The 16004-nt window shown below is 42.8% G+C and overlaps 1 pseudogene; it reads left to right on the top strand.

The window, feature by feature from the left end:
- The first annotated feature begins 907 nt into the window (after positions 1-907).
- On the top strand, positions 908-12436 carry LOC119334155 (annotated as a pseudogene).
- Positions 12437-16004: the final 3568 nt, after the last annotated feature.

Below are 16004 nucleotides of genomic sequence, written 5' to 3'. Positions count from 1 at the left end.
TTATTTGAGTCTTCTCTTAACTCTTTTATACATGATTAAGATAGCTTTGTATTTATCTCCGATCTATTGATTTGGTTTGGCCAACTAGAGTGATCTATCTTGCAATGGGAGAGGTGCTTTGTGATGAGTTCAATCTTGCGGTGTCCTCACCCAGTGAAAGAAGGGGTAGCGAGGCACATATTTATATTGTTTCCATTAAGGATAAAAAGATGGGGTTTATACCATATTGCTTGAGTTTATCCCTCTACATCATGTCATCTTGTTTAAGGTGTTACTCCGTTCTTGTTAACTTAATACACTAGATGCATGCTGGATAGCGGTCGATGTGGAGTAATAGTAGTAGATGCAGAATCGTTTCGGTCTACTTGTCACGGACATGATGCCTATATTCATGATCATTGCCTTGGATATCGTCATAGCTAGGCGCTTTTCTATCAATTGCTCAACAGTAATTTGTTCACCCACCCCATGCATTCTTTCAAGAGAGAAGCCTCTAGTGAAAACTATGGCCCCCGGGTCTATCTACCATCATATATTTTCGGATCTATAAAACCAAAAATACAAAAAATACCTTGCTGCACTTTATTTATATTTAATTTATTTTGCACTTTTACTTATCTTTTATACCTATCTCTATCATATCTCACTTTTGCTAGTGACCATGAAGGGATTGACAACCCCTTTTTTCACGTTGTGTGCAAGTGTTTGTTAGTTTGTGCAGGTGCATCTATTGGGGACTTGCTTGTGCCTCCTACTGGATTGATACCTTGGTTCTTAACTAAGGGAAATACTTATCTCAACTTGGCTACATCACCCTTTCCTCTTCAAGGGAAAAATCAACTCAAGCTCATGAAGTAGCACTCCCCTTGTGTGTTCTCTAGTTCCCCTTCCCGGAAAAAAGATCAAAATGTCTAGACCTATGTACATGAAAATATATACAAATGTAATTTTAATCAAGCCAGAGAAATCATTGAGCCTCTGTACATGCCAAAATAATCTACAATACCCAAATTTCACATTATGATTTTAGTGATATAGGAGCAAAATATGACGTGTATACTAATTCTCAGTTCCTATCGCCATCACACTATCGATCTCCTCTGTGATAAAAAACATTACAGATCTATTAATTGTGGTGCACGAAGTTCAATAAGAAGTTCATAGAAAACTTTGTAAACAAAATACATTTTTATGCAGGCAATCATGATTTTGCACTAGAGATGTCTTTTGGCTCAACTTAACATCTATAGTTATGACTAATCTAGGTACCTCATTGTGATCGATGACGTATGGACCGTAGCAATTTGGGATGCAATCCGGTCCAAGTTACCACACAATAATTGTAGCAGCAGAATCATTGTAACCACTCGGATAGATAATGTTGCAAAGGCCCGCAATGACACTAGTGGTTACACCCATTGTATCAAAGCTCTAAGTCCAACAAACTCCAAGAAGTTATTCCTGAGTAGAGCATTTGGCTCGATGAGTTACTCTTTCCCCAAGGAATTGGAAGAGTTTATGGGGAAAGTCTTAAAAAATGTGGTGGGATGCCATTGGCAATTATTAGTATTGCCATACTTTTAGGAAGCTACAATTCACCTACAAGCATACACATGTGGGAAATAAGTTTCAAGTTAATTGATTCACTACTGGGCAGCCACCCTACCTTGGAGGGGATGAGACAAATAGTTACATTGAGCTATGACCACCTACCTCATCATCTTAAGGTTTGCATGATGTATCTTATCATTTTCCCCGAGGATTATGTGATTGTCAAGGATCGGTTATTGATGAGATGGATTGCTAAAGGATTGATTGCTGAGAAGCAGGGGTTGACACTAATCACTAGTAGAAAAAGGGTCAAATGTGAAGCACATTAGTGCCGGTTTGAATTTGAGCCGACACTAATGTGTCCATTAGTGCCGGTTCCAACGGCTAGGCGGGCGGACATCATTCGTACCGGTTCGTGCCACAAACCAGTACTAAAGTGAGTGGTGGCAGGATGTTGTCAGTCTGGGGCCCCTCCAGCACCTTTAGTACTGGTTCATATCACAAACCGGTACTAAAGGTCATCCTACATAAACCCTTCGTCGACCCGTGCTCGCTCTGTTCTTCCCCTTTCCCCTCTCCTCTCCTCTCTGTTCTTTCCCTCTTCCTCTAAATCTCATCACACATTTTGCCCAAAATTTGTCAAGATTTGAAGGCCCCCATCCATTCAAATGATCACAAAGGTTAGCAACTTTGTCCTTTCATCTCTCATTGCTAGATTAGCTCTTGCAATGCTTTATATATTGATTGATTTTTGAGTTTAGTAATTTGGGAGGAATTATATATATGTGCTAGTATTTGATTTTTATGCAATTTGAGGTCAAAAATAACACTTAGTTTGCATATGTAGGTGTGGTTTACTTAGTGCCTTCTAAATCTCCGTCGTAACCACCATCGATCGCCCGCAATGTCCCATCGCCGGCACCACCTTGTGGTGAGCCTCTTGTTCATGAATGTTTTATATAAAAAAATTGATGTTTGTGTGATTTGGATATATAGTTACTCGTATAATTATCTTACCCATACGTTGTTTGTTATACATAGTGCCATGGTTTTGATATCCGTCCCCGTCGGCCCTCGTCCGGGTTATGATTCGGATGTGGTATATTCTCTTTTAAAACTATTTGTTGCATTTCGTGTTTATGACAAATTATGCCCATCAAGTTGACATAGATATTTGTATGTAGGAGGTAGTTGAACCGGAAATTCCAACCGACCCTATTGTCGAGAGGTTAAATTTAGTTGAAAGAGAAAACGAGGATTTGAAGGAAAAATTGAAAGGAATTGAGGGGGATAAGATGGAATTGGAGTTGCATGTTGCCGATGTCGTCGATGATCACAAGATTAAGATGGAGAAAATGCGCTTGAAGATTAGAAAGATTAGAAAATATGCCATTCATAGTGAGGCTTGGTATCATTATGTTGTTGGATCAATTGTTACCTTAGTTGCGATCTTGATCGCATTTGTTGTTGCATTTAAATTCTTTAGCTAGAGAGTTATTTGTTTGTTGCATTTAAGTCTTGTATGAACTTTATGTATGAACTTGTATTAATTTGGTCTTTTTCGGTGTTGTGTAATGAAGATGAGCCGACAATGGATGTACGATGACCGATGCTCTCCCGAGTTCATTAATGGCGTGCAAACTTTTCTGCTTGCGGCTGAGGCAAACAAGCGGGTGGATGGTTTTATGCCTTGTCCATGTGCTGGCTGTAAGAATGATTTAAATTACTCTAAGTCAAGAACCATGCACGTCCACCTGTTTAAGTCTGGTTTCGTGCCCCACTATAATGTTTGGACCAAGCACGGAGAAAGAGGGGTTATGATGGAAGACAATGAAGAAGAAGAGGACGACGACAGCTATCCTGACCATGTGTTCCCTGAATACGATGATACAACAATGGGGGAAGAAGCTGGGCCGGTAATGCGGGAAGAAGCTGAGCCGACAATGCGGGAAGAAGCTGAAGAAGAGGGAATTTCTGTAATAGTTAGGGTAGTTATGTGTTTTGGCATTTGAAATGCGAAGAAATTTTATGTGCAAACAAATTTTTTCATGCATTTACTGATTTTTTAGCTAAATTGAAAAACACTTCAAATGAACTCCGAAAAGCTTGAAAGTTGGCATGGTATCACAATTTTACCCACATAGCATGTGCAAAAAAGTAGAGAGGGTTATAGCAAAAGCTGGATGCACTTCGTGTACAAAATGGACAATCTCTTTCGAACTATCAGGGTTTCGGACGAAAACTCATCTGTTACAAAGGCATTTCATTTTTAAATAACCTAAGCATTACCAAATTGAATATAATGATAAAACACACTAATATTAAACATAATAAAAAATAATCACTGAAAAATGTATTTTTAAAGTTAAGTTATTCATAAACTAGTGATTCACACAAATTTCAAATAATTCAAAATTTAAACTATTCAAATTTGAAAACTACCGGCACTAACTGAAAGTTTCTAATTTTTTGTACCTAAAGCAAAAATATTCACAAAGAAACTCTAAATACAGCAAAAAACAACTAAAAATAAATAAAACAAAATAAATAAAGTAGAAAAGAAAAAACTAAATGAAAAAGCCACCTACTGGGCCACAACAGCCTACATACAACTATAAACCCAAATTCTAATTGGGCCAGGATGCAGGCCCGCTAGCCCAATAGGCCCATCAGGGCATAGCAGCAGATGTAGACCCGGAAGGCCTGCTTAAGAGAGGAGCTCGAGAGAGCTACCGCACTGGGGCTTATAAACCAGTGCGGGCGCCCCTCGGCTAGCGAGGTGGGACTAAACTTGCCGCACCACACCTGCGCCAGCGCACCACCTTTAGTACCGGTTGGTGGCTGGAACCGGTACTAAAGGGTTGGTCTTTAGTACCGGTTCCAGCCACCACCCGATACTAAAGGTGTGCTCTTCCCGCCGCTCGGCCTGGCCAAATTTGACCTTTAGTACCGGTTGGTGGCTCCAACCGGTACTAAAGGCTCCTCCTATATATATAGCACTTACAAAAATTTCGTCAGTTTCCTCCCACTTCTCTCTGCTTCATCGCCGCCGCCCCGTCCCGCACCATCGCCGCCGCCGTCGCTCCGTCCCCGTCGAATCCGCGCCGCCCCGTCCTCGTCGCGCCGCCCCCGTCGCGCCATCCGCGTCGCCGGCCCATCCCCGTCCCCGCACCGACCCGCGTCGCCATCGCCGTTGCCTCGACTTCGCCTGCGCTGTGGGCCTCAGTCCCCCCTCTCCTCCCTCCAATCGAAGCCGCCGCACGCGCCACCGGCGCCGTCGATCGCCTTGGCTCGCCATCGCGGGCGTCCCCGTCCCCACACCATCGCCTGCACACACAACACACACACACATACACACACATACATAATTTTTGTTCTGTTTTTAGTTTTTCTGTTTTTAGTTTTTAGTTTTCTGTTATTAGTTATTAGTTTTTCTGTATTAATGTTATAGAAATGTTAGTTATATATAGAAATGTTAGTTTTTTTTCTGTATTAATGTTATAGAAATGTTAAACAAAACATTTGTTATAGAAATGTTAGTTTTAGATATGGTCAATGTTTTTAGTTTATTTTATTTTTAGTTATAAAATTTAGAATTTGTATATATGAAATCACAATCCATCATTTAAAAAATGTTACTTTACTTTTGCGGCATATAGTATTTGTTGTCAACGATGCCCGGCCCGCATCCTCGCCATCGACCCGTTCGTGACGACGTCCTGCTTCAGAGGACCCATGTCCAGGACTGGGCTCCGCCGGGCTGGCACTGGGAGGTGCTACTTTCAGGGGCGCGACGCTTGGTGAGGAACCCGGCCCCGGGTCCCGTCGGCGACCCTGATCTCCTTTGGTGGCATTCGCGTGGGCCACTTTCGGTGCAGAGGGAGCCGGCCCCGCCGGAGGTGGTACATCGCCGTGTCAGGGAGGAGGACGAGCACGTCCATCACTACATGGCTGCTATGGACGTCAGGTTCTCCAATACCTGGCAGGTTCTTTGGGGAGATCACCCGAGCTATGATCCAGTGATGGTTCCTTCACTTTGGTTGTCCATCGCCCGCGCCTCAGGAACCGCGAGTGGCCTAGATTACTCTCTAGTATTCGATCTTTATTAGCTAGCTAGCTAGCTAGTGATCTATTTGATATATAATATTCGAGATGATTTATTCGAGATTATATATATTATTCAAGACGATGTATTCGAGATTATATCTATTATTTGAGACAACGTATTCGAGATTATATTCGATGATGCTTATTATGTACTATGATTGATTCAGTTTTTCCTTATTAATTGATTGCATCCATGCATTGTAATTTGAATATATTTCTTTTGGATTAGTTAAATAAAAGCTATGGCGGACAATACTGGCAAAGAGGGAGAAGAGGCCCTGTTCAATATCATACGCAATCCTCGCGGGCCAGATGATGATCAGAATGAAGAAGATTATGACGGCTCCGAATATCTAAACAACACCGGGGAGGGTGATATGATATTCGATCGCGACGACTGAATTGATGAAGTCATGAACTATGAACATGACGAAGAAAATGTTGATCTTGAAACAACAAAGACCAGCGAGGTATATTTATATAAGCAGGCATCTGGTGATCATCACATGTTTTAAATGACTTGAAGATATATTAGCGAATCGATCTTTCTTCTTTCAGCCATCCGAATCGAGCAAATCTTTAGGCAGCAGGACAGTACGAGGCCCGAACTAAAAGTTGAAGGAGGGCGTAAAGTATAATATCGAGGCCATCAAACCTAATGGCGAACCATTAGCGCCTAAGAAGATTGCGGACAAGTTCATTCGTCAGTGCGGAGTTCTTGTGAAGGACCAACTCCCGATCTCCCTTCAAGAATGGAGAGAGCCAGCAAAACCACGTCCAGATCTTACTTTTGTCGACGACAGACAAAAAGTTCTGCTTTGGGAAACTCTCATGGAACATTTCACCCTACTAGGCATGGGAAACTCTCATGGGAAACTCTCATGGAACATTATTCAAGGGAACACTAGAGAAGCAAAGCGCTCATTGGGACGATTTCGTGAAATTCAAGGAATCATAATTATCTAAGGAACGGTCGAGAACAAACAAGGCCAATGCCGCAAAAAGGATAAGTTCCATAAGCTGGGGCCAGGTGGCTACGCGGTGGCAATGCCTAAGTGGGATAAGTCTGAGAAAGAGATGGAGGATGCAGGTGTCACTCCAGTTACATTGAGCTGGCCCCCCAGGTGCAAGACTTGGTTCTATGCGCATGGGGGGAGTTGGACCCGAAGACAGGATTAGTTTCGAAGAAGGTATGTCTGAACGGAGCCGAAGATAAGATACTTGTTGCAATAGAAGAGGCTCGATCGGGGGTGTTCGAGCCCAACAGAGAGAACGACGAGAACCATAGCTTCAGGCCACTCCTCCTCCTCCAACTCAGCCACGTCAGCCGTCTCCGCTGCCTCAGCAATCACGGAAGAGAGCCGCCACAGCTATGGTGCGTAGCGGTACAATTCGAGGTAGTACGGGAGGTGCAGGCGGAGGCAAGCGATTTCAATATGGTCCAAGCCTCGCGCCTCTTCCGCAGAGGCCTTACGACAAGTCCGAGGTGGAAAACGCAGCCATAGTGAAGGCCCATGTGGAAGCCCATTTTGCACCGAAACCGCCACCGCCGCCAAGGGAGAGAGTGCCTGAGGAAAATATTGACCACTTCATTCGTATGGCATGAGCACCAGCTCCCAAGCCTGTTGACATAGACTATGAGCGCCACCTCAGGAAGTTAAATCGAGCACGTCTAAAGAATGAGGCGAGCTCGAGCTCGAGCAAATCAGCTGGCAAAAGGAGTGGTAAAACCGTTCCCCAGCTGGGAGAACAGGCGGCGCAATCAATCCCCCCGCTTGTTGTGCCAACAACACATGAGAGTACGCGCGCCCAATATTATTGTGGGCAAACCGTTAACGTTCCCGAGCTGGGCGATGTGGTAATAACCGAGGAGCATATTGAGCAGGCTGAAAGGCTCATGATCACTGTTGGACAACTCCTCGATATCGAGCCCATGTCTCCGCTTAGAGAGGAGGAAATAAAACAGAAATATGTCTGGGGCCAACCTTTGGTCGAGCCAGACGAGGTCAAGAAGCTCCCAACGAGAATGTATGAATTGCATCAATGGTACTTGAACATTACCAAGATTTCCAATCGAGAGTCCCTCATGGTGAATGTCAAGAAGGATCATTACTTCCATGAGAAAGCTGTGTCCGTTGAGTATTCAGAACTATTTCAGTTATACAATCAAGACGCACTCGACAAATCTATCATCAGTTGCTATTGTCTGTAAGTGATTTCTTTGTGTAATTGAAGTCTCAAGCTAGCTATAGTGATCATTTTGATAAATCATTACCTGTAATTATCCTCACTATATTCTTTTCCATGGTATTATGCAGGATGAAGATGTATGAAATGGAAAAAGGTGCACGCTATGGCATTGGGTTCATTGACCCAAATACCATTAATGAATACACATGGAACTTAGATACATATTATCGAGCAAGTGTAGAGGAAAGCATGCTAGAGTTCTTCAAGCGCCTCAAATACAATGAAGATATACTACTTCCTTACAACTTCCTGTGAGTCACACTGTCTTGTACTACAGATTCTGTTTTTGCTTACTAGCTAGCTACATGTTTTTGCTTACATATATATATGCCCGCTTAATTAAGACATGCAAACGTGTGTGCATGCAGTTTTCACTGGATCTTGTTAATCATTAAAGTTGATGAAGGAACAGTTGAAATACTGGACTCACTACTTAAGAAACAAAGTGACTACACCATCGTGAAGGGGATAGTAAACAGGTAATTTTAATCATTATTAACTATATCTCGGCCTATTTAATTAGTTCGTCATTTCCTGATAACAACTATTTAATAACCCCTTTATTCATTTTCTTTGTCGGCGGGCAGGGCTTGGGCAAAGTTCATCAACGTCACTCCAGGCCAATGGACACAAAACCTGAAATGGTATCGACCCAAGGTAAGTAATTAAGTACTACTAGATAGCTAGCTGCCATCTCTTTAATTATCATGCTTGATTAATTATTATCTGATCAAATTCCATTCTCGTAAAGGCCCTGAAGCAGGCGCCGGGGAATGATCTGTGTGGATACTACGTTTGCGAGAATATTCGCATGATGGCGTCCGAAAGGAGCAGATCTCAAAGACAGGGAATGGGTACGTTTGTGAGAACACTATTCACAATTTTTACACAATTATCGATATCTAGTCACACAACTAATACACATGCATATTGATCTCCTTCTTAACAGTTCAGAGAGGTGCGGGACAAGCTCCTACCAACGGAGCGCATACAAGCAATTCAAGAGGAAATAGCGGGATTTTTGCTCGACCAGGTCATAGATACGAACGGAGAATACTATTACCCGCTACCGCCCCCATGAACCACTTCCAATTGTCATTGTGCTTCGAAGGCACCAATTAGGCTGATGCCACTGGCTCTGAAGGCACCAATTAGGAGAAATTGTATATAGCTAGCTAACTCATGTGTGTATGTGTGAACTAATGGTGGTTGTGAGACATTCGATGATATATGACAAATTTTATCTACAAGCAGTGGTAGTTACCCCCTAAGCGATAGCCCTCCACGTGTCCCACTCTAGCAGCGAACAAACGGGTCGCTGGGTTCCGAAAGGATCCGATATGGCTCACCTAATTAATCAACGATTTAAATTAGTTAAAAAAATAGATAGCGGTTCTGTTGCAACTAACCCCGCGAGGTGCTGGCCGGCTAATTGCATGCATGCATGCATCGAGTAGAATCGATAATGATAGGCACATGCTTACATCCTAATCTTAGGTATATACTCCAGGTAGAATATAGATTATTCTTTTTCACAATATGTACACAGACTCCTGTTTGGCCTATGGACCTATCATTTTAGTGGAATTATACGTATGTATATTTAAGAATAATATACTAATTACAGTACATACAGGGAAAGTATATTTACTTACAAAAGTATTGAATATCACTCATGGAAAAAAAGTATGTGTATATAAATATTTTATTGAAGTATGGAGAATATACAATAACTTTTTTGCAGTATGGAGTAATATTTTTGGTGTATGGAGTATGGAGTGTATCATATATTATTTTGAAGTATAGAGTATGGAGTATGAAGTATGTGGAGTATGGAGTATGAAGTATGTTGAGTATGGAGTATGAAATACGTGGTGTGTATCTTCATAAAGTAGGTAGTATGGAGTATAATAAAGTAGGTAGTATGGAGTATATCTCTGAATACAAAAATGTTTAATATATACCACACAGGTGAGTGGAACAATACAATTTTATCCATGGCTCAACTGTCTCTTCGAGCTCAGACTGAACGATTATCTACATTCATTTCACAATGGAGTTTGTTGTCGGAGTAGATCCTATACAACCATACTTTGTAGCCGCCGCCGCACTGGAGCAATCACCCGTCGGTCGACCATTTGTCGTATAGTACGTCGCGCGGCTGCTGCTACACCGTTGTCTTGCTGCCGGAGCGGTATCCTGTCAGCTGTGTAAACCGCATGTCATCGTGACCGCCGTCATGCCAGAGCAGTCACGGAGTCTCCCCTTGGCCGCCGTTGCACCTGCACATTGAGGCAAAGTAGAGTTAGTGGTTGTGCCACAAAAAATAGAGTATTTATAAAATAAAAATTATGAAGTAGCATTAGAAAATAGTATCGTGTATATGTGGTAGTATATATGTACTACTATGTGAAAATAATGTATGGAAGTACGTGGAATAAAGTACTCCTAGTATGTAGTATTGGAGTTTCATGCATGTAGAGGCGTTATCATCATGATCCATTATGCACCATATTTCTTTCCATATGTGTTTGCTTACGTAGATCTTTTTTCAAGTGGTAATGTGTGGTCGTTGCATTGCTCACCTCGGTGGCATCCACCGCCGTCATCATGCAATCGCCGTACGTCGTTGCGTCTAATTAACCCTGAGCGTACGTCGTTGCGTCTAATTAACCCTGAGCCGTCGTCAACAGTGTTAATCACTCCTAGGTGCTCGCCTCAACAGGCTACTCCCAGTAGCCTATTCATCATCTAAATAAAGCAGATGAAAGTTCAAACTTCAAAGAGCAAGCAATGAAACATAGGAACCTGTGGTGCAAGTGGCAACAAACCAGAGTCAGCTAGCGACATCCTGCCAGCCGAGATGGCGGATGATGCCACACGACACCTACACTCACTTGCTTCTGATCTGTGGCAACAACATGGATATATGGCGGCAACATGACAAAAATTCTGGACCTGGAAACATCCATGTAGAGAGAGAGAGGGAGAGAGAGAGAGAGAGTCGGGTGGTGGCACGCGACGACGTTGGCCCCCTGTCTCCAGCCGGTGATACTCACGACGAGGCCGATCGGCCGTGTCCAGCCGGTGCGGGAGGCAGCCTTGAGGCAGATCGATAGATAGAGAAAAAATCGCTTGTTGTTGGTAACAAGAACATACAGAGAAAGCTATTTTTATGTGGAGAAAATTACAATCAGTTTTTTTGGATAACCTCACGACCAAAAAGCTGTGGTTAACCACAAAACAAAGTAATTAAATAATTAGTACTAAACGGGTCGGGTGGAACATCGTCTAACCCGTTAGGATTTTATATATATATATATATATATATATATATATATATATATATATATATATGCATAACGTGTACAATATGAAATATCGTAAAATACCAGCAAACGAAAAAGAATTTAAATGAAAAACACAAAATTAAATGAAAAAGAAATCATAAACCCAAAACCTCTCAACCTTTTAATACCGGTTGGTGTCACCAACCCGTACTAAAGGGCTCTCTGCCCCCGGAGCTGGCTTGTGCCACGTGGTTGCCCTTTCGCACCGGTTTGTGCGGAACCGTTACTAAAGGGGGGACCTTTAGTCCCCACACTTTAGTGCCGGTTACCGAACCGGCACTAAAAGGCCTTACGAACCGGTGCTATAGCCTGGTTCTGCACTAGTGAATGGAGGTAGCAGAATCTTACTTCACTGAGCTGGTGAGTAGAAGCATGATTGATCTGGCGTCCGATCTTGTCACCTGCTATGATTTGAGGGTGCAAACGTGTCGGGTGCATGATATGACGCTTGAGGTCATGCATGGTTTCAAAACCTCTACAAGCTAACTTTGTTAGCCTCATAGGTGGACAGTACGATGGGATGTCGTATGATAGGATTCGTCGCTCAATTCATGGCAGTGAGGAGATGGCGAAAGAATCGCCATCACAGAAGAAGGCAACGAGGCATGGTCGTAAGGATAGCATCGAGGGGATGAATGTGCAGGATGCTCAATCATTGAGTGTGTTTGAGTTTGAAGGAGACAAACTGCTTGATCGGCAAGACTGCAAGGGCCTAACAAACAAACATATGGTTTCTATCAACCGGATGTACCTTCTAAGGTTCTTGAGCTTGAAGGATACAGATATTAGTGTTCTGCCTGCAGAAGTTGGTAAACTAGAACATTTGCAGACTCTTGATGCACGCCTCACGTGCCTTAACGATCTTCCAGAGACTGTGATAGAGCTAGATGAACTTGAGAGCCCGCAGTTATCCAGAAAAGCGTGATGGGGACATTAGGTGGATGCCACCCCAGGGACTCAAGAAAATGAGGTCACTGCGCAAGGCGAACAAAGTGGTTACCGGATCCAACCTTGAGGCTACTAAGGAGATTGGCGAGCTAGAACAATTGCAAGAGTTAGGTACCTATGTCGACAGCAAAAATGCAATTCATCAGGATGTCCTTGTAGAGCTTATCCATTCAGTGGGCAAGCTATACTCCCTCCGAAGCCTCGACATTGGCGACATTGGGTATGAGTAATGAACTTTCTACACTAGCTCCCCTTGCCACCAAGGCTCCCTAGATACCTTCAGATATGTGGTGGCCTTGTTGGAGGTGGATTTCCTACCTGGGTTGTAAGAAATTTAGGGTTTGTGGTTTACCCCCTATTCCTCTGCGCTTATCCGTGCTGCCTGATACGTCTCCAACGTATCTATAATTTTTGATTGTTCCATGCTATTATATTATCTGTTTTGGATGTTAATGGAGTTTATTTTACACTTTTATATTATTTTTGGGACTAACCTACTAATCCAAGGCCTAGTGCAAATTGCTGTTTTTTTGCCTATTTCAATGTTTTGCAGAAAAGGAATATCAAACGGAATCCAAACGGAATGAAACCTTCGGGAGAGTTATTTTTGGAACAAATGTGATCCATAGGACTTGGAGTGGACGTCAAGAAACAAACGAGGAGTCCACGAGGTAGGGGGTGCGCCTACCCCCCTGGGCGCGCCCTCCCCCCTCGTGGCTTAACCGACCTACTTCTTCCTCCTATATATACTCATATACCCTGAAACCAACCAGGAGCACCACGAAACCCTATTTCCACCGCCGCAACCTTCTGTACCCAAGAGATCCCATCTTGGGGCCTTTTCCGGAGCTCCGCCGGAGGGGGCATCGATCACGGAGGGCCACTACATCAACTCCATGGCCCTTCTGATGATGTGTGAGTAGTTTACTTCAGACCTTCGGGTCCATAGTTATTAGCTAGATAGCTTCTTCTCTCTCCTTGAATCTCAATACAAAGTTCTCCTCGATCTTCTTGGATATCTATTCGATGTAACTCTTTTTGCGGCGTGTTTGTCGAGATCCGATGAATTGTGGGTTGATGACCCACAAGTATAGGGGATCTATTGTAGTCCTTTCGATAAGTAAGAGTGTCAAACCCAACGAGGAGCAGAAGGAAATGATAAGCGGTTTCCAGCAAGGTATTCTCTGCAAGTACTGAAATAAGTGATAACAGATAGTTTTGTGATAAGATAATTTGTAACGAGCAACAAGTAACAAAAGTAAATAAGGTGCAGCAAGGTGGCCCAATCCTTTTTGTAGCAAAGGACAAGCCTGGACAAACTCTTATATGATGTAAAGCGCTCCCGAGGACACATGGGAATATCGTCAAGCTAGTTTTCATCACGTTCATATGATTTGCGTTCAGTACTTTGATAATTTGGTATGTGGGTGGACCGGTGCTTGGGTACTGCCCTTACTTGGACAAGCATCCCGCTTATGATTAACCTTTATTGCAAGCATCCGCAACTACAACAAAAGTATTAAGGTAAACCTAACCATAGCATGAAACATATGGATCCAAATAAGCCCCTTACGAAGCAACGCATAAACTAGAGTTTAAGCTTCTATCACTCTAGCAACTCATCATCTACTTATTACTTTCCAATGCCTTCCTATAGGCCCAAATAATGGTGAAGTGTCATGTAGTCGATGTTCACAAAACACCACTAGAGGAGACACAACATACATCTCGTCAAAATATCGAACGAATACCAAATTCACATGACTAATAATAGCAAGACTTCTTCCATGTCCTCAGGAACAAAAGTAACTACTCACAAAGCATAAACATGTTCATAATCAGAGGGGTATTAATATGCATATAGGATCTGAACATATGATCTTCCACCAATTGAACCAACTAGCATCAACTACAAGGAGTAATTAACACTACTAGCAACCTACTAGCACCAATCCCGGACTTGGGGACAAGAATTGGATACAAGAGATGAACTAGGGTTTTGAGATGAGATGGTGCTGATGAAGATGTTGATGGAGATTGCCCTCTCCCGATGAGAGGAGCATTGGCGATGACGATGGCGACGATTTCCTCCTTCGGGAGGGAAGTTTCCCCGGCAGAACAGCTCCGCCAGAGCCCTAGATTGGTTCCGCCAAGGTTCCGGCTCGTGGCGGCGGAGTTTCGTCCGAGAAGATGGCTTATAATTTTTCCCATCGAAAGACTTCATATAGCAGAAGATGGTCACCGGAGGGCCACCAGGGGGCCCACGAGGTAGGGGGGCGCGCCCAGGGGGGTAGGGCGCGCCCCCACCCTCATGGGCAGGGTGTGGCCCCCTTGGTGAAGTTCTTACTCTCAATATTTTTTATATATTTGGAAAACATCTTCCATGAAGTTTCAGGACTTTTGGAGCTGTGCATAATAGGTCTCTAATATTTGCTCCTTTTCTAGCCCAGAATCCCAACTACCGGCATTCTCCCTCTTTATGTAAACCTTGTAAAATAAGAGAGAATAGGCATAAGCATTGTGACATAATGTGTAATAATAGCCCATAATGTAATAAATATCGATATAAAAGCATGATGCAAAATGGACGTATCAACTTCCCCAAGCTTATACCTTGCTTGTCCTCAAGCGAAAAGTCGAAATCGAAAAATATGTCCACATGTTTTGAGATAGAGGTGTCGATAAAAATAAAATATGAACATGAGGGCATCATGATCATTCTTAGAACAACAACTTATATAATTCTTCTCATATAATCTCTCATGCTAGAGTAATAATTCAATCACAATATCAAGTAGGAATCGTAAATTTCATTGAAAACTGACAAACTATAATCTCAGTCATTGAAGCAATTGCAATTTATCATAACATAGGAAAGAGTCAATGTATACGAGCTTTTCAGCAAGTCCACATACTCAACTATCATATAGTCTTTCACAATTGCTGACACTCATGCAATACTTATGAGTATGGAGTTTTATTTGGACACAGAGAAAGATAGGGGCTTATAGTTTTGCCTCCCAACATTTTACCTCAAGGGTAATGTCAACAGTAATAGTTCATGAAAACTCACATCCAATTAGCCATATATACCAGGATCTTTCGAACATATTGTGGTTGCCAAAGGATAAAGTGTAAAAAGGAAGGGTGAAAATCACCATGACTCTTATGCAATGTAGGAGATAAAAGTAAAAGATAGGCCCTTCACAGAGGGAAGCAGAGGTTGTCATGTGCTTTTATGGTTGGATGCACAAAATCTTAATGCAAAAGAACGTCACTTTATATTGCCACTTGTGATATGGACCTTTATTATGCAGTCTGTCGCTTTTATTACTTCCATATCACACGATCGTATAAAGCTTATTTCCTCCACCCCAATCAATCATACATATTTAGAGAGCAATTTTTATTGCTTGCACCGATGACAACTTACTTGATGGATCTTACTCAATCCATAGGTAGATATGGGGGACTCTTATGTCAAGACTGGTTTAAGGGTGTTTGGAAGCACAAGTAGTATCTCTACTTGGTGCAATGAATTTGGCTAGCATGAGGGCACTGGTAGAAAAAGGGCCTGTTGTCCCGGTTCGTAAGGGCCTTTTGTCCCGGTTCTAGAACCGGGACTAAAGGGTCGGTACTAATGCCTTGTCCCTTTAGTCCCGGTTCAATCCAGAACCGGGACAGATGGGCCTCCACGTGGTCTGTACGCGGAGCCCAAGCAGGAGACCCTTTGGTCCCGGTTGGTGGCACCAACCGGGACCAATAGGCATCCACACGTCAGCATTTCTGTGGTTGGGG

Source organism: Triticum dicoccoides, chromosome 7A, assembly GCF_002162155.2.
Source record: "Triticum dicoccoides isolate Atlit2015 ecotype Zavitan chromosome 7A, WEW_v2.0, whole genome shotgun sequence".
Taxonomy (NCBI): domain Eukaryota; kingdom Viridiplantae; phylum Streptophyta; class Magnoliopsida; order Poales; family Poaceae; genus Triticum; species Triticum dicoccoides.
Note: the sequence above shows the minus strand (reverse complement) of the source record. Positions and strands in the feature narration are given on the sequence as shown.